The sequence below is a fragment of the Podarcis melisellensis genome (genome assembly GCF_964234715.1).
Source record: "Podarcis melisellensis genome assembly, chromosome: 2".
Lineage (NCBI taxonomy): Eukaryota > Metazoa > Chordata > Lepidosauria > Squamata > Lacertidae > Podarcis > Podarcis melisellensis.
This window is the reverse complement of record NC_138529.1, coordinates 94,438,223-94,458,677: the sequence shown is the minus strand read 5'-3', so window position 1 is coordinate 94,458,677 and position 20,455 is coordinate 94,438,223. Positions and strand designations below refer to the sequence as shown.

General features: G+C 42.6%; 1 protein-coding gene across 13 annotated transcripts in view; it reads right to left on the bottom strand.

The window, feature by feature from the left end:
* The window catches only part of FOXP1 (forkhead box P1), a 513,657-nt gene that overhangs the window by 426,579 nt on the left and 66,623 nt on the right, over positions 1-20,455 (bottom strand). For all 13 annotated transcript variants that reach the window (XR_014165850.1, XM_081901936.1, XM_081901945.1 and 10 more), the window contains one exon: positions 11,175-11,299. The gene's annotated coding sequence lies outside the window, so the exon portion shown is untranslated. The remainder of the gene's footprint in view (positions 1-11,174; positions 11,300-20,455) is intronic.

Here is a 20,455-nt window from a genome sequence, read left to right as displayed (position 1 = left end):
AAGACAAAGAGTTGACTTTGCCTGTCCAAGTTCCTTCCACAAATGTAAGATTCAGTTTCCACCACAAACACATAGCCGCGAATCTAAAACTCAGGATGAGAGAGACCAAAAAAGAAAAGAAAAAAGGAAGCCAACTGTTTTGCAGATTTCTGGTCATTTTGTATCTTTGAGGAACAAACTAAATTCACAATGTTTCAAAAGAAAAACATTGATGATTATAGTAAAAGATTCCAATCTCCTTTGTGTCAACACAGTACTATAATTATTGATCCAATGGAAAACTTGCTTGAGTGGAATGCACTTCTGATTAGGGGAGATTTCTGCCAGTTCCCATCCCCACAGATGCAGTCCCTCATGCTACTGTGAATACTATTCCAAAGGTTCCCCTGTTTTTCAGGAGTGGCCTTTTAAGTGTCCAAGGAGCTCAGTGGGAAGGAGGTGAGAGAGCCCCATTGTTCTTAGGACCCACAGTACGCTAGTCCTATTTAGATCCTATTTTAAATCAATGTGAAAATTAAGTCAAAGCTAAGTTATATCTTGTCAATGTCAATGGGAACTAAACTCAATTTACTTTTTAATTTTGTTTTATTTAATCAAACCACAGATAAAAACAAAATCTATAATCCCTGAGTAAAAACCATAAAATGTGAAACTAGACGGCAGGGGCCACTAGGGGCGCATCGGAAGATGGCTGACAATAACGTCTCTCCGACCCACACGAGGTAATTAAGAGGCTGTGATGGGAGTAAACAGCCTCCCAGCCCCCCCCCCAAGCGTGTGGGGGGGGGTCGCCCTTGCCTGCTGTGCCCTATACCATCCCCGAATTTGTGGGGATGGGGGCACTAGGCAGAACGCCCTTGTGCGGATCTCGGCGCTCCTGGACACTGTCTCTGATTCGCGCCTCTAGCTGCAGCAACTTTAAAAGAAACAATTAGGAGGAAGCTAATGCACATATTTCTAGGAAGAGGGGGAGTAAAGACTGCTAACTGAAGAGATCTCTGATAAACAAGACGGGTCGGAGGAACAAGAATAAATCATGAGAAGACACACCAAGGCTCGGTATGTTCGGCAACGCGACTGGATGGGGGAGGGGGGGAAACTTTCCTTTCTTTTCTCTATGCGATTAACCAAGAATCCCCCCCCCCACAAGTCACAAGTCAGAAATGCCGTTTAAATGACTTAAGCTGTGGATTTAAGACTGTGCGGAGATAATTTTCTAACCAAAGCATGTTTTAAGAAGATCATGGAAAGCATAAGAGCTTTGGAATGACGCAGCAAAAAATACCGTCGCCATTTTGGCAAGTTCTGTCAGAAGACTTAAGTCTGGGAGGAGGAACAGAGCTGTTTTTATATTGTGGGTGAGACTCCTCAGAGGGACTAAAGAGCAACAGATTTGCGAGATTAATGATGGAAAGAGTGCTGTTATTTATGAAAGTGATGATATATGGAAACCATCTTGATATGATGATTGGACGAACGGAAAAATTCACACAGGATTATAATTGGTGTTTACCTGCTTAAGGAGATTATCAGAAGAGATCACAAAGAAAAATAGAAAAATATACGAACAAGAAGAGATGTGGAAACAGCAAGATAAGACTGGATAGAATTATGAACATTATTGGGACATATTTGTGGATATTAACGCAGCAGCAAAAAGATGATCGGAATCCCCCTTCGGAACTTGAAATATGGGTCTCCCCAACAAAAATTTAAAATTCGGCTTTGTGATTCGGAATTTATGTGATGTGATTTGATTTGATTGGTCGGTTAATAAAAATTATTTTTTTAAAAATGTGAAACTAGATGGCAATGTTGCGCTATAGCAAATTCAAAATATTTTTCAAAACTTTTTTTTAAAAAAGCATTTTCACAGCGTTTATTAGATATTTGTAGATTTCACCTTAGATTTCTTGTCTATGTGAAAATTTCTGTATAGTGCTCTCAGCTAGCATGTGTTCCTCTCTGATTTCTAATACTAAAGGCTTTAAAAAAAACTTTATCTCACAATGGACAACAAATCTCTATATCATTCTGTCCATTTCACCCTTACTTAATTACAGCAAATTGCTTATTAAAATACTTGAATCTCAACCAAAATACTTCACTTATTTTCTTTTAAATTATATACCTTATTTTTTTCCCCTTTCTTGCCTCTCCTGGTACCACATTTTGTATTGTAGTGTACTGTAGCCCTGTGCTGTTGTTTTCTTTCATTTGAATCAAGCAATTGAGCAGAATCTCTGTACTGCAACAAAGCGTCAGAATTTGTCCAGCTTAGACAGGATAAAGCCAAGACCTAACTTACAACAGTATGCTTTAGAGCAGGGGTAGGCAACCTAAGGCCCGTGGGCCGGATGAGGCCCAATCACCTTCTCAATCCGGCCTGCAGATGGTCCAGGAATCAGCGTGTTTTCACATGAGTAGAATGTGTCCTTTTATTTAAAATGCATCTCTGGGTTATTTGTGGGGCATAGGAATTCGTTCATATTTTTTTTCCAAAATATAGTCCAGCCCACCACATGGTCTGAGGGATGGTGGACCAGCCCTCGTCTGAAAAAGGTTGCTGACCCCTGCTTCAGACAGTCAACACACAGCCCAACCATCTGAGATACAACCTTAGCCTAAAACTTGACTAATTCAGGTGGGCTAAAATAAAGCCCAGATTAAATTGCAGTTTGTAAAAATGTTCAGATCCAACATCTTCCCAACCTAGCCATGATGGAAGCTCAGACCTACCTGCCTTCAGTCTGTGAAAGGATCTAGCTCAGAAGGGATATAACTCAGTTTGTATGAAATTTGCTGCTCAGACTAAACAGCTGCCCACCAAATCAGTAATAAGATTAGCTCGACAGAGAACTCAAACTTGGTTTTCAGTTTTTCAGATTACACATTAGTAGTAACGGTGGCAGCAGTGGTAGTTACTAATGGTATTACAGTCTTTACTATAGCATAGTCAAAGTTCTTTTATTACTGCAAGGAAGACAACAATACTGATGATTATCAGCAGCTATTGCATATGTACAATAATGGTTTCTTTCCCCTTTTATAAGAAAAGAAAAGAAAAAAAGAATGCATATTTGCATTACCATCATAATAACTACCACAGATTGACATGATATGATTGAGTATAATGGCTTCTGTGGAACCATTATGGTCGATCAGCAAATAATATACTTTTGCAGTTGTCTAACTACATATTTGCACATGTCAGCTCTTGTATACTTCAGTGACATAATTTAAAAGAAATGTTTTTTTTAAAAAAAAAACCTGTAAGAACAAACAACGACAACACAATATACTGGGGGGGGGGGTTCAGTTCTGTCTAACATACAAAACTGGGAAATGTTACACTTAAAGACAAAACTCTAAAGAAAGAAAATATTTTTAACTCACTGAACAATGTCAAGTGTCTGAAGAAATCCAACAAATAAAATAAGGAATCAGTTTGAAAACCTAAAAGTGGAATTATAAGGTGATGTTCAATTGAGGTGTTCCACTTACACAATGGATTTCTGCTTCGTCAAATGTGAATTCCCCTGCCACCCATACCCCCTACAGCACCACACTGTACCCCCACAAGTTGATCTGGAGGCTTGGGGAATCCTCTAAAACACATTTAGGGACATGGGGGACTGCAGTGGAGAGGGGAGGAAGGAGAATTCCATTGCCTCCACTGGTGCAATGTTAGATCACACCCATAAGACATACAACGAGGGCTGCTACCAAAATCGAATAAAATCTGCAAAGAAGTACAACAAACTCTGCATTAAAAAAAAATACTCACCAAAATCCACAAGCAAGATCCACCTGGTTCCAGCACACCCACCCAACCCCCAGTTGAGTCAAATATCACCAGGCCTCTGCAGCTGTCTCTGTTGCTGTGATGCACTAATGATCTAAGTGCCCCTTTTAAAAGAGGATTGACTTTGCGAATCTGGAATGGATGCCAAAAAGGCAAGGGTATGTTGAAATCTTGTGGAAAAGGTTATCACCTTCTAATTCAAAGCATAGGCCCATATTCTCAGCTTATGAAACATCAGATCGCAAATTTGTAGAATATCTGGCTTCAGAAGTAGCACTGATGAGACATTTATACTTGAATGCTATATGGCAAGTGCCTATGACTGCTGGACAGTTTAAAAACCCTCTCAACTGTTTGAAGACCATTTAATGTTCCTGTGCAAAGAACATCCAGGACATTAGAGTCAGAATTCACAAAGGAGATTTTGCTGGCAAATAGTCCACAGCTAACTATTTCCTCATGCATTGAGATTTTAAGTAATTCTTAGGGGCTTTGTAGGAAGGGAGTATTAATGGAGGGTAGCAGTGGAAACCTATGCATTGATTCAATGAATGTGGCCCTGTATGAACATTACACATTTATGACCCATGCTTTCCTGGTTACAAAGCTCTTCAAGACCTATTTCTGAGAGCATATAACTTGGATTAAAAAGGGCAGTTCTGAGTACTGAAAGCCCAAAAGTAGCCTGTATAAAATAGCCAGAAATTGAGTTCTTCTTTTCTGAATTTGGAAAATATCTTTCTAAAAGCCTCTCTACCACCCGGTTAAGGAACAATGCTATGGGTTAAAGCTGTTGGTTCCCAGTAATTTGGCTGCGAGCTAGGGTTCAGAGTAAATAGACAAAATGAGCAATACTAAGACATGTTCTCTGGGACTAACAGAAAGTATAACCCTCTGAAACCAGCTCGCCTTCAGAACAGTGGCAGAGATTCATGCTCTGGCACCGGGGGGCGGAGAGCAGGCGGGGGCGGGGCTGGCGCACTTCCTGGGAGCGTGGTGCACTGCCTGAGGGGGCATGGCACCCAGAGCGGGCAGGGGGGCTGCCGCAATGACACCCCACTGGGGTTGCGCTGCCGGGGGAGGTGTGCTCCCCCTGCACTCCTCTTCCTCTGCCAGTGCTTCAGAACAGCAGTTTTCCAAAAGGATCAAATCCACAAAACAAGGTTGAGGTAAAAGCTCAAGACTCCTGGAAAATTGCTTTCTCATTTTTTGGCACTTTTTTTGAAACAGGGTTACCTTCCACAAGGCACAGCCTTCCACAGAGACTGGAGCTCTTGAGGGGCAATTCATATAGACTGAGAGGTGCTGGAGCTAAGTCCTGGCAAGTTCTGGCTGGGGAAAAATAGCCCTGAATATTGGGAAGTAGGGGAGAGAAAGGTTGCCGCGGCAGCTAGAGTCAGTCCTGGTGGGCTTCTGCACACCCATGCACTGAGATGGCGCCTCTTTGCTACTGCCCTCAACATCTTGGTGGCCATTTACAGGCCCTACACTTCAACCCCAAGGCCCAGTCCTAGCTGCACCTTTGTTCCTGAGGACAGTCGTGGCTGCTCAAATGGAGAAGAAAGACGTAAATTCCCCAGGCAAAACAGAATGAAGCTAGCTTTATAACCTATTTAACAAGTGGGTACTTCTTTCAGATCTCATGCTCCTTGCCATTCAGTGCCTCCTGTAAAAGTTCACCCTCTCTCCTTCTCTTGCTTTACTGACTGTTGGTATGAAGAAGCAGTCTTCAGCAATCAGGTACAGAAAGGGGAACAGTTGACTCCTATAAGTTTAATTCTACCAGCACTTGACAAAAAGCCAAATGTGCTGTAGAACTACCTGTTGGTAGCAATAAGCAGATCCCCCTCCCCCCCGCTTCTCCTTCTGCACCTTTTCAGATATAGCAGTGTGAAAACCAACCACATTTGATAAAGAGATGGTAAATGTACAAATAAGCAGACGTGTTTCTTCTTAAAACACTCTGCGCTGTGTGGAAATTCAGAGCCGTTATCTGTTGCAGACCTGTAACGCCCCCTTTTTTTCCCTCTAAAAAGAACTTGTGCACATCTAAAACTGCAGAACCTGTTGAGAACATTTTGCTTTCAGCTCAAAAAACTTTTGCTCACTGTATTCAGCAAACAATGCACTTAAAAATATTCTATCCACCCTGGTAACCTGCTGCAGACAACCATATGAAGAAAGCATGAAAAATGCTTTACAAAACCATTCCATTAAAGTACCGTTTAAAATTAGCTCTCTGTTACATCCAAATGCAAATATTGCTCTTTTGTAACAGCACAGCAATAGTCTTACATAAAGTGATTCCTGGGGAGGGTATGCATTAGCGTTCCAATCCAGAAGTGTACACTCAGGACTGCCAGCCAAGCAGGCTTCTTTACTGAATTAATAGTTGAAAATAGTATCATACATGCTCCAGGAGATGCGTGTGCAGAGAAATCGGCAGAGAAAGCACTGGTCATGGGGCAGGAGTTCCATATGCATGTCACAGGGTTCAGCATGCATAAGGACTCTAGCCTCCTATGCGAGGAAATAGGGGTGAGTTCGTCCAACTGTGCAGTGCAACCCAATACCATTTCAACCTTGAAATTACATATTTAACACTTTGTGCTGAGGTAGGTACAGTAACTACAATGCCACTAGAAGGTGGTGCACAGATAACCATCACATCTATACTTGTTTCTGCGTCACTTCCGCAACGCAGAGTCACCTTATGCCTCAGCTCCATGCTGCCTCTTATTATAACTTGCACGTAAGGCAGTGACTTAGTTCGGTACACTGGTCCAAGTGGCTGCTGGATCCCAGCCACAGCACTTATTTGCTGGTGTTGTGAGGATTGGGCTGTAAGCCTTGCACAGTCTTGTATACAGGTGGCCCCCTACCTGAACCTGGACACCTGCAAGGTATACCTGGATCCATGCTTGTTTTTGGCAAGGTTACTTCAGTTAAATAAAAAAATCATGGGAGACAACACAAGACTGACAAACTGTGGCAAGCCCATCAAAGCTTTTTTTTCTCTTGCAACCTGGCTAAAAAAAAAGTCCTCTGGTAGAGATACGACTTGTAGTCCTTATTTTGCCTGCCCTTGGTATAGCACAATCCCATTAGGAGCCTTGCAGAACAAATGGAAAATAATTGGTTACTTTGGGAGATGAATGAAGGGTGAGTGAAATGGGAGAGGGGACAACTGATAATGAGAAGAGTTCCCGCCGCCCCAACTGACGAAGTCAATTTCACAGATGCAACTACTGAAAAATACTGTAAATGTATTTGTTGGGAGAAGGCTATAGAGAAACAAAACAAAGATTCAAAATGCCTTTCTACATGTGACAAAGCAGTATTGGAACAATACAAAAGGTCTCCTTAGCTTTGTGGCATGTGATATTTTGAGGCTCTCAACTCCTTAAGGACATGACTGTGGTGGAAATAATTCTCACAATTAATATATGTATGAAGTTACGGAGTTCACACTGCCCAGTGAATCCTAATCCACCTACAGCGCACAAACATATCTATATAATCTGTCACCTTCAGCAGAATTCATTAAAATAATGTTATATCCCCCCTTGTTAAATGTAATTCTTTTAATTGAATTTTAATCTTACTGCATTATTTGGTAGATTTTTAATTGACATTTGTGGTAATTAATTGGTAAGCATTACAGCTTTGTCTGAAGAATTTAAAACAAAATTTGACACAGAGATTGGCTAGCCAGTGTTGGGATCTGCCTGCTGGGAACGTTTCATCATTCTTTCAGCCCATCCTGCTGATCATAGGTTAGGGGAAATGATGGACTCTTTTTTACAGTCGAGAATTACATTACTAATATATTCCATTACCACCACGCAAATGTCATGTTAATTTCTGATCATCATCAAGTCAGACAATGGTTTCCACACTGGCAACTAGCCAATTAGTTATGTGGAAAAATATTCAGCCAATTATGTTACTTGAATTAGGTTAAGGACTCAAGAGAAAGCAAATAAATGCTTTGAAACTACTTCAGAGATAAAATGTAAGTTGACACCGTCTTCATGTGCTGTACAGGATGTTATACAGTATGATAGGCACCTGCCAACATCCATAACTGTTTATGAAATCTAGCCGTCCTTTATGATGGCAGCAAAGAGCGGCATTTCCCCCCAATATTTGGTTCATTGTGTTAGGAGGAAAACCAAAATAGCTAGGACTGAGCACACAAGGTTTATAAAACACATTAGGCAGTATATATTAAATTGCTAAAATTGCATTCCACCCCCCACGTGAAAAAGTTTCATGAAGAAGAGGGAAAAGAAGACAGAACGAAGTTTTCTTGGATTGCTGTCAAAGTGCAGGACAAAGTTATAGCAGGCCATTGCCTGCCATCCAATACTGGCATCAAAGCAATCAGAGTTTGCATTCTGGGCCAGAACTACATCTTTGCTTTTGACGCCATTTTAGGACACATTCTCTGTTTGTAGAGATAGTCACATATAAGTTAAATCATACGAATATTAAGCAAAGAGCCAATAGTTTTGACACAAAATAAGTAACTCTGTCTATTTGCCAAAGGACACCAAAATGGAGCAAGGAGTGGGGAAGCCAAATGCATCATTCAGATTTTCATCATACCACGTTTGTATCAGAGTAACACCCAGGCCTCTTCCGATGTTCTGCAGGATAAAACTGTGGAGCTTTCCTATTATTTTGGGTTATTAAGCGAATGTTTACAAACACAGGGAAAGCTTTTGCTATCTTCATGCTTAAAAAATTGTGTGCAACTACATTAAAATGGGGGGGGGGATCCTTAGCACCAGCCCCAGTCTTAAGAGATATTCTTGCACAGCAAGATTCCCCTTTATGCTGCTAAACAAATGAACAATGCTGATATATTTTTTGAGATCTGAGGAGAATACATAAAAATCCCTCTCACTGAATCTGGGTGTATATACTGGATTGCAAAGCTGCATACTTTGATTTCTCAATATGATGGTTTACTTGGGATTTATGTATAACTTCCACATAAACATACTTGCATGTGAATTTAGCAAAATCGATCTATTCAACTGTTTACTGTGTCAGCCAGTAAAACATGAAGTTATGATAATCCATGTTTAATGGCAGGGTGACGCCTGGAAAATAAAAGCACAGCCCCTTTAAAATATGTGTTAATTTTATTTTTGAATGAAAGTGGATTTATAATAGGCAAAGAGGGTTATTGATTACATGCCAGCAATGCAAAGTTATTATTTAAAAGGATGGGGGAGGATTCCATATACTTTAAGCAAACTCCTAGTTGAAAAGCCTTTCTTTTCTGTTTAATCTAGAAACCAAAAACTGAGCTCAATTTTCATTCTCCTGACTAAAGAATAATTGTATTTCTTCCAGTGTGAAATATTTGATAAATAAAAATAATTATAATATGAATGATGGAATTGCTTTAGACCTAAGCTAGTAATTCAGAGGTCTGGCAGTACCAATCACACAGGACTAATCACCAGCCTGTTTGCAAAATGAAATAAGGCACGTATGAGCTGCTGGAGTTTTCCTGATAGTCTAGCCATGGTGAGGTGATCAGGGAGTATTACATCTGCACCAGGCAGATTATGGAGCAAAAGTAACTACAACAAAGTAATTCTACAGAACAATTCCTGCCACTCCCCAGAGAAGGAAGAGACATATGGTGGTGCTAGGTGACTCCCTACTTGAGGGGGACAGAGTGGAAGTAGCAGGATATGTGTGAGTGACTTGATCATGTCACATGGTATGCGCACATGGCATATGCTTGTCCCCCCAGATATTGAGGGAGCCCATCCCCCTCCTTGAAAATTTCAGCGGGGGGGGGGGAGCTGGCCCTTCCCTGCTGGCGCTCCTGATTCTATGAATCTATGGTCAGTGACATCATTTTGTCAATAGGACAGAAGTATACTAAAATGATGAATATTCTGTGTGTATTGTCTATTTTGGGACCCAAAGTATAAGATACTGAAGTTCCTATACATTCATTTTAAGTTACTATTACAAGTGAGGCATCCACAAGCACTGCTGATCAACCGGTTCCCAATAAGCCGTAGATCTTTCTGTGCTGACTTTACATGTCAAAAAACATTATCAACTTTCATTATGAAACTATTTTTATTCTAAATAGTTTAATAAAATGAAATGTACTCGGAACCATCTATAAATTACTGAGTTGCAGCTATATTTTGTCACAATTACTACATTCATTATCTATTTAGCACATTTAGCAAGAGTTTCCAATATACTGGCTGCACTGAAATATCACACTAAACCTTGGGTTAACACAATACGAACAATCTGTAGAGACTCTTGGGTTCTCCTGTCCTCACAAAGAAGAGTTTGAAAGCTTCCTCTTCCTCCTTTGGTTAACCACAATTTGTCATGTGGTACCGACCAACGGACTGCGGTTCACTTTAACTATGGTTATTTAAAAGAAGCCAACTTTAAATTATGATTTCAACAGCTGGATAGTTTAAAGTAATCATTGTTAACAATAACAAGCTTTAGAACCAGAAGACATGGAAAGCTGTATTTAACTCAAAGTGGAAGCTTCCAAACTCTTACTTATGGCCAAACAGCAGAAAGCGGGAGTGAAAGGTTAAGGCTAACAGCAGGTTGTTCCCATCATGTTAAACCATGGTTGAGCATGATGTTTGAATTCTCTGCAATCTTCACAAACCTATAAAGTGGTTTAGTTTGCACATGGGGCTATTCAAGGAAGATGACTTATCTACAGTCATGTGGTTTAAAGGAACTTGATTCACAGCTCACATTCTTAGCAATAACACTACACCAGCTCTTCTATCACTGTTATAATGCCAACAATGTTCTAGATCAGTAGTTTCCAACCTTTTCCAACCTGGGAGCCACCTCAATTTCTCTCTTTTTTACCATATATTATTATGAGGTTGTGCTGCTGTTGCAACCCACCTTAGATGAGCTTGGAACCAGTAGGATTTGGATTTGATATCTCGCTTTATCACTACCCTAAGGAGCCTCAAAGCAGCTAACCTTCTCCTTTCCCTTCCTCCCCCACAACAAACACTCTGTGAGGTGAGTGAGGCTGAGAGACTTCAGAGAAGTGTGACTGGTCCAAGGTCACCCAGCAGCTGCATGTGGAGGAGCGGAGACGCGAACCCGGTTCCCCAGATTACGAGACTACCGCTCTTAACCACTACACCACACTGGCTCACCAGATCCCAACCTGCTAATGGAAGACCAATGTTTGAGATGATTAACAAAATAAACACTATTAATGACAAAAATGGAAGGGGGGAAAGTTTTGGGCTCATTTTTAAGCGTCTCTGTAAGTTCTTAGGAACTGAGTTTTAAATTACTGAGACTACTTACATTTACATTATTGACTTACCAGTTTTAGTTGTGGTTATTATGCATTTTCGTTCATGGCTGATGAAGTTTTGGAAGGGATTGACCCCTTTTCATTTCCAGCGTATTCAGAAGCCAGATTCACTCAGGTAAGTGATTCACAGCATGCTGTAACAGGAAAAAACTCTGGATCAGAAGAATGCTTGGTGGATTGGTTCCTTTCACAAGAAGCATCACCAATGAGGGAAGGGGGGAAATTGTCACAGTATGTAATTTTATCTAACAGTCATTTTTTGCTGTTATAAACATTGCCTAAAACTTCATCAAAATGTATTCTGGTTTCAATATGTTTCTTTGTTAAACAGTAAATTTACCACTACCGTAAGCTCACAAGTTACGCAGATCCCCCACAAGTTATGGGGAGCGTGCCTTAATCTCAAATCGTGTATAGTCAAAGCACAATGGGTAAAGCGGCAGGTGGGGTTGCCAAAGTCTTTTTTTCTTGGATGGACGCCTGCCCCCTTCTCCTTAACACACAGTTTTCGGTGTGAGAGGATTGTTTGAAGGCGTATTCAACACATTCTCATTCTTTGCTTTTATACGGCACATATATTACAGGCTCTATTGGTAAGAACATTAGGGGAGCTCTGCTGCCAAAGGCCTATCTAGTCTGGTGTCCTGTTTCCCACAGTAGCCCAACCAATGAGAAGCCCACAAATAGGACATGAGCGCAACAGCCCTCTCCTGCTTTTGTTCTCCATCTTAGAATTCCCTCCTATAAGAAAGGAAAGGAGTAATGTTTCCTCTAAGATTGTGCTGGATCTAGCACCCACATTTTTCTAAGCAACTGACTTGAAAATATTTGTTTTTAATGATTTTTTGTGAAATCTGCTGATTATAACAAAAAACCGTAACTTTTAAATCCATTATTATTCTACTTGATTAATTGACTAAATGTTGCAGCCCTATTCAGATAGTTTCCTATCTGTGAGTGGAAATGTTTGCTTGCAGCTAATTTGGCCTAAATGTTAACAATGCAGTAAGGAAAACAGTTTGCTTATTGAAATGAATGGAAGAGTTGGAGGGCAGAAGGCCCAGCACCCATGTTCTTCCATTCTAAGGAAGCTCACATACACATCGAAGTTTGCAGCAGTAAACACCATAAAAGACAAAGCAGGTACTTGTTTGTAAGTACACAACAGTATGCATGAAAGGAAGCCATGACTACATATTCACAGTGTGTTTACAAAACCACATCACCAAACATGCTAGCAAGAAGGAACAAAGGTTTGTTCATCTTACCATTGTTTTAAAAAAGCACCTTTCTGGCAGAGTATAAGCTAGCCATGAATACAAAATACCTACAGCTCAGACACTGGAGGACAGAGGACAACAATACATTTATGTTTATGTTTTTAAATATAAGCCGCTTGGAAACCTTGGTAACAAAAATGACCAATAAATCTAAATAATAACAGCGGGTAGTTGAGGCACAAACAAGTCTTCTAATCTTTTTTTAAGGCTTGAAGCAAGCTGCTTTTCAACGAGCATATTTTTAAAGGCAGGCAGTTGCAGTTTTTAAAATCTATTTATGTACTGCTTGATTGCAATAAAGCCTCTAAGCTGTTTACAAAAAAGTTGGGATTAGACAATCCAGTAGTCCCTCCCAACTCAGTGTCACTCTAATGCCCATTTTACAGTTGTTCCCCAAAAATCCATGACCAAGGAAAGAACCGAAAGCACATGGAGCCCACGAATTTTATCATATAGACCATGGACTCAAGGACAGCTGCTGCATTTTATTAAAGAGGGGTTATCAAGTGATGATCAAAGGTGAAGCTAAAACATTTTAGGCTCTACTGCTCTTAAATACTTATCTCTACAAGAAATGTTTGTTTGAACATATTATTAACATGGACATGTGTAAACAACATGTTAGGGTAGCACTGCTGCTATCCACATGTGCGTAAAATGAGGCCTCTCCAGCTGAAAAACATTTTGCAGTCTAAGGGGATCAGCGTACATATGCACATGTTGAAATAAAAACAAGTGCAAGGACAACAAAAGTAATCAAATTAGATAGTCCTTCCTCAAAGGGATTGGAAACAGGGTATTATCAAAGTTTTATATCATTGGGGAAAAGATGACACCATCACACTTTCTGATTTACATATTTGAGGATGCATGCACACACGGTAGGTAATATTCAGCTTGTTAATTCTGAGAGTCTGTTCAAAACAACAACTGTCTGCATGGAGCAGGTGGAACCTGCCCCCTGCCCCCAGTCAGATTTTAAGTGCATGTCTGGGAATCAGCCCTTAAAAACAACTGGTGTGTGTTCAAACAGGTTAGGAGATGATCAAATATACTCTTATTTTCTTGTTTACTTTCCTTCTTCAACAATCCCCACTTTGTCAAAATGTCTACAGGGAACCTGAATGGAGCAGCTGCAAGGTCCCCAAGGCCAAGGCATCAGGTTGTTTACAAAACAGTCCTACCACCAAGCAACAAAACAAAAGAAAACATTTTGTTCTTCTTTGCTAGAATTCAGTACAACTTGCAGTTTAAAAAACAAAAAAAAACCCTGCACCTCGCTCATATATCTTTAAGTGAAGTTAAATGTTAAGTCATATATTTTAATCCAAACAAGTTTAATTTTAGTGAATGCCCATGTCATTTGTGACACGGCCCTTTGATAAATGAGCTGTTTGGGGAAGTTATGAATGAAGCGATATAGGAGCTTAATCTTCTCAACACTGCTGCCTATTGCTTATTGGAAACTTGACACAATGATTTCTTGGAAATAAAGAAGAGGTAAAAGTGGTTTATATCATGAACCGGGTCCTTCTGGGAGAACCTGAAAGTATTTCAAAAAATAATAGCTTGGAATTGAAAGTAAACGAAGCCAAGGATCTCATATTCTTGGGTCCCACAAGGTAACAGGACTCTGTTTTTCCAAACAGGTTGTGTAGCATTGCATGAAGTAGTACAATATACTTCCCTTTCCCTTATTTTCTTTTAAGAAACAGAAAGTACAAATGGTATTGGACAAAGGCAGGAAGGGGGGAAAAGCAATTTTGAGAGTGTTAGCATTACCTCAACCAGGGAGCACTGTCACGTTATTATTATAAATGATATTATTGTTACTGTCATATTTATTATCTGCCCAACAGGTCCCAGTGCAAGTTATAATTTAAAATTCAGTACTAAAAACTGTTAAATTAAATTGCAAGAACAAGAACAGGGTCGGCACTGAAAACACACATCTCCAGTGTCAAAGGCCAAGGTAAAGAGGAAAGTATTCAGCATTTGCCCAAAACTGTATAGTGAAGGTGCCAGTTGAACCTTTTTGTGGAGGGACTTCCACAATTTTGGGCTTATGCCAAGTCAGCCACAGCTGACTCCAGTACTGGGAAGACATTTGCATGGGTGCAAAAGTGTGTTACGTGGGGGGAGGAGGAGAGAGAAAGAGCTTCCACAACTCTTTGAAAACTTGACCTCCACTGTTCCCAATAGCTTAAAAAAAATAAAAATCTCACGGTTATTAGTGGGACACTTTTTTTACTCCTGGAATTTGCCCCTTAGGATATGTGTTAGTGGAGGGAAGCAGTAAACCTTCTCTCCCTGTACACTGTTGTCCCAATCTGGAATGAGCCATCTATGTTTAGTTTTGAGTGAAAAAAGTGCATACATTGCCACAGGCCATTTGTTATTTACCCTATAGTGGTACCTCTGGTTACGAACTTAATTTGTTCTGGAGGTCCGTTCTTAACCTGAAACCGTTCTTAACCTGAGGTACCACTTTAGCTAATGGGGCCTCCCACTGCTGCTGGCATGCGATTTCTGTTCTCATCCTGAAGTAAAGTTCTTAACCCAAGGTACTACTTCCAGGTTAGCGGAGTCTGTAACACGAGGTGTTTGTAACCCGAGGTACCACTGTACACTCCAGTTTTCTTAATGGTGATCCTTTCCGAACAATTCAGGAATGCATCTAACCAACTATCACGAGGCCTGAGTAAGATAGGTCAAAGCCTTCCCTCACTTCTTGGTAAGTCGTCAGTGCTCAAAGGGTAACAATGCGAAGGTGAAGTAACAAAACATATAGTTCTCTGAAATTTCATGATATAAGATCAGACTACTAGCAACCGTCACAGAGATTCTCTGTAACCACTGATCTGATTATCAGCTGTTGTTGTTGTTACAACAGGGAGGCCCTTTGAGGTCTCTTCAGAGGTGGGAAACGTTCCTTAAAAAGGATTATTTTCCTATCTGCAGAGAATGTGATTTGTATTCAAAGTGATTCCTCCAGCTTCCTTGGAAGTTCCTGAAGGGGAACTCCCTAGTGCCCCTAATTCCAGCTCACTGGAATTGTTGTTTAGGCTGCAACTATCAGTTGATCATTGTTGTTTGCAGAGAGCACTGCATTGTGCTTTGAAGCCCCAACTTTCAGCTGATTGTTGGGGCTTCATTCCAAAGGGCTTTGCAGGAGCAGACAAGCAGTTGATCAGCAGCACACGCAACCCCTTTTTTGGCCCAGCGGCAAGTTTACCTACCCCATACTTGAGGGCCAAGTGAACATAAAGGTAAAGGTAAAGGTACCCCTGCCCGTACGGGCCAGTCTTGACAGACTCTGGGGTTGTGCGCCCATCTCACTTAAGAGGCCAGGGGCCAGCGCTGTCCGGAGACACTTCCGGGTCATATGGCCAGTGTGACATCGCTGCTCTGGCGAGCCAGAGCTGTACACGGAAACGCCGTTTACCTTCCCGCTAGTAAGCGGTCCCTATTTATCTACTTGCACCCGGAGGTGCTTTCGAACTGCTAGGTTGGCAGGCGCTGGGACCGAGCAGCGGGAGCGCACCCCGCAGCAGGGATTCGAACCGCCGACCTTTCGATCAGCAAGTCCTAGGCGCTGAGGCTTTAACCCACAGCGCCACCTGTGTCCCTCAAGTGAACATAGCCTAGCCAAAATAGCCTGGAGGGCTTAATGAGGTCTGTGAGCCAGAGGTTCCCTACCCTTGCTCATCAGTGGCACCTATCACAGCTGGAAAAAGGCACTCCTGTCCATAGCCATCACCTGCACACCTAGAAGCAAGGCTGGGTACAGAAGTACCCTCCAACAGCTGCTGATTTTTCAGGAACGTGGGAGCACAGGGAAATAAGCTGAATCAGATCAGTTGGTCCATCTATTGCTCACAATGAATGGCAGCAGCTCTCCACAGTATCAGGCAGGACTTTCTTTCCCAACCCATCCTGGAGGTCCCGGGGATTAAATAGTATTTAATAGGTTTAAATAATATTTATGAAGCACTTTAGGATCTCAAACTGAAGGCCTTATTGCATCTCAGGAGCCTATTATTAAAAATCTTTTGGGGAGACAGGCAGTCAATAGCAATGGGGCTGTGTGAATGGTGGTACAAAAATGCGTCCTGAGATACTCATCTCTGCCGGTCAAAATATATTTCCAAATAAGTAAATGCCAATTCAGAACATACAAACACATTACCTTTATGACCAAGAAGCATTTTACTCGTCCTTTCAAGATCCCTCTTTGCTATTGTTAACAGTAAAACCTTTTGTAGCCGGGTTTTCTCTCTTCAGTTTCTTATCCTTTTAATCTACTGTATGTTGTGAACCCAGCTCTGTCACTTGTCAAGCTCTCTTTAGAACCAATGACAACAGCAGCGCCCCACCAAAGACGAACCGCCCAAACATTCAGCATTCCTGGCACACAACGCAAGCATGCCACATCCCTCTGGTTTTCTTTATCTCCAAGGAAAGTCATCTAAAGAGCACCTCTGCCTCCCATGTGATTTCCAGCGTTACCAGTACAAACAAGAAGTACACCGAGGAAGTATTTAACGAGATACGGTTTCCACATACTGGCAACAGAGGCAACATTCACAGCCACTTGGTTACACACTTCTATGTACAGTATAATACAACTTGTGTTTCCACATTTTGTTTAGGCAACCCTGCAGAGGGAAGGGGGAAACCCAGTCATTTATCAACCATGTCTACTCCCTCTGATACCCAGATTTATCATTCTTCACCAGATTAAATTATTTATCCTTCACATTTAGCAAATGAGGAGGGGGGGTGCAGAAAAGGGGATTTTCTTTCCATTTTTTAAATAACCATGCAACATCCCCTTCCAAATAATTAAAAAGAACCCTGATGTGTGCCGAGTCTCCCTGAACCAGCTGTACATACCGAGATGAAGGGAGCAGAGTTCAGCACACCCTCATGCCACACTGGCCAATTATTATGCCTTTGCTGCTGGTTTCACAGTCTCCTTCAAAGAGAACTGTTGCAGTCTAGTGGCCATAGGAAGTCCCTGGGGAAGTCCCCTCGCAACCAACCCTCAACCCTCAGATATGCCAATGTGGTGTGGTGGTTCGCATGCTGCACCCTTGGACACCAGGGTTCAAATTCTCACTCAGCCATGAAGCTCACTGGGTGACCCAGTCACTGTCTCTTAGCCTAAACTACCTCGCAGGGTTGTTGTGGGAACAAGTTAAGGAGTGGGAGAACTGTGTAAGCCACCTTAGAGGAATGGTGAAATGGAAATCTAATAAATACATAACTGGGGCTCATACGGTAAGGATTACAGCTAGATAATGCATGTGAAGTGTTTTGGATACTTTTAAGCGCTGTGGGTTAAAGCCTCAGCGCCTAGGACTTGCCAATCGAAAGGTCGGCGGTTCGAATCCCTGCGGCGGGGTGCGCTCCCGCTGCTCGGTCCCAGCGCCTGCCAACCTAGCAGTTCGAAAGCACCTCCGGGTGCAAGTAGATAAATAGGGTCCGCTTACCAGTGGGAAGGTAAACGGCGTTTCCGTGTGCGGCTCTGGCTCACCAGATGCAGCTTTGTCACGCTGGCCACGTGACCCGGAAGTGTCTCCGGACAGCGCTGGCCCCTGGCCTCTTAAGTGAGATGGGCGCACAACCCCAGAGTCTGTCAAGACTGGCCCGTACGGGCAGGGGTACCTTTACCTTTTTAAGGGCTATGCAGAAATTAATTTTTAAAATTATTATTTAATTTAATTATGATCACGTCACCTCTTACAGTCAGGTTATTATTTACCTATTGTTACTTGCCATCTCTTGCAGTACAATCCTATATATGTCTACATGGAAGTAAGTCTTCCTGTTTTCAAGAGAACTGTTCCCAGCTAATTTTGCACACTACTCTAACCTTGGTATACAATTAGACCAAAAGACCAGACACAGTGTTGGCATATGAGTGTAGAGGGCAGGATTTCCCATTTCATTTCAGCCTGCTGGCATAGGTTGTTTAATACAGGGACCTCTTTTAAATGCTGGCGGTGGGGAACAAAGCTTTCCCCCCCCCTCCGGACTTCAGAAGAGGTCCAGGAAGGCCGGCGGGGGCGAAAGGCTTTGCTCCCCACCGCCAGCATTTTAAAAGCGGTCCGGGATAGCAGGGAAGCGCTTCCCAATGTCCCGGACGGCTTTTGAAGGCAGGCGGGGGGGAGCAAAGACTTTCGCCCCCGCCGGCCTTCAGAAGAGGTCCTGGACCTCTTCTGAAGGCCGGCGGGGGGCGAAAGTCTTTGCTCCCCCCTGCCTGACCTTCCCAGGAGAGCGGAAAAACGCACTGCGATTCTCGCTCTCCCCGACGGCTTTTGAAGGCAGGCAGGGGGGAGCAAAGACTTTTGCCCCCCGCCAGCCTTCAGAAGAGATCCAGGACCTCTTCCGAAGGCGGGCGGGGGGCAAAAGTCTTTGTCCCCCCTGCCTGCCTTCCCGGGAGAGCGGAAAACACAGCGCTGCCTTCCCGCTTTCCGCGGAAGGCAGGCAGGGGGGACAAAGTCTTTTGCCCCCCGCCCGCCTTCGGAAGAGGTCCAGGACCTCTTCCGAAGGCGGGCGGGGGGCAAAAGTCTTTGTCCCCCCTGCCTGCCTTCCCGGGGGCTTTTAAATCGCCCCGGGACTGTCCCGGGGCGATTTAAAAGCCCCGGACGGCTTTTGAAGGTCCAGGACCTCTTCTGAAGGCTGGCGGGGGGCAAAAGTCTTTGCTCCCACCCGCCTGCCTTCAAAAGTCTTTGCTCCCCCCCCCGCCTCCCGGGAGAGCGGGAAGGCAGCGTTGCGTTTTCAGCTCTCCCGGGAAGGCAGGCAGGGGGGAGCAAAGACTTTCGCCCCCCGCCGGCCTTCAGAAGAGGTCGGGGGACAGACTGTCCCTGGACCTGGTCTGAAGGCGGTTTCCATAGGAACACATTAATTGATTTTCAATGCATTCCTATGGGAAACCGTGCTTCACAAGACGAAAAACTCGCAAGACGAAAAGACTTGCGGAACGAATTAATTTCGTCTTGCGAGGCACCACTGTATGTAGATTTCAGAATTTCACAATCTGTGTGCAAACCCAATTGTGAGATATTTATTCAGTACACACAGCATTCTCTATCCTATCCACCCACTGCACCAAAACAGTGGGACTGATCCAATTCATTCCTTAGTTATTCTTGATCTCTCACTTAGTTTAGAAATTACTGTATACATGCATACATACATACATGCAGGGAGCAATACACCTCCCACTAGAGTCAAGGCAATTTTCAATAATCAATCTGGATTGTACCCAAAGTGTTTTCTTCTTTCCATTAAGAGTTCCTTTGCCTTGTTCAGCATCCAATCAAATAAAATGAAGTTAGTAACCCCACAAGACAGTGTGCATGATGTAACAAGAGTCTTCTTATCTGTCGAGCACTTTAGCTCAAACGCTGAACGTTTTATGTTTCCCTGCAGTGCACGGGGATCCAGCTGGTTTGGCCAGACTACGAAAATAAGCTTCAAATGACCAAATGCAACTGCAGCTTTAAAAGTAGGAACCAAACCAGACACAACAAACCACAGTACAGTCAGCCTAACTTGTCATAATTCATGTGTGTGGAATTTGACTGCAACAGCCTCCTCCGAGTTCTAGAATCCTGCCACTGCCACATTCCAAGCAGAATGTCAGGCTACTGCTGGTTACAAAGCTATGCAGTTGAGCTATTAATCACTATATACATAGTCTATCATACATATAAACTGAAATTGCTAGACTTGTGTGTAAACATGGCATTGGGACAATTACTGAAGATTAATGCACTTGGTTCACGGCATAACTGATGCAACAGGAACGGTGCAGGAATGGATATTAAGACAAAAGTTGCTACTACCCACTTCCATTCAGAGAAGTCCAAAGATTCCCAAATGAAGATAAATACCTGCCGTGCTGAAGTCAGGCCATTGGTCCACCTAGTTCAGTACTGTCTATACCAGGGGTTGGGAACTTACGACCCATCAGAAGCTGTTGGGACTCCCAACTTCCAT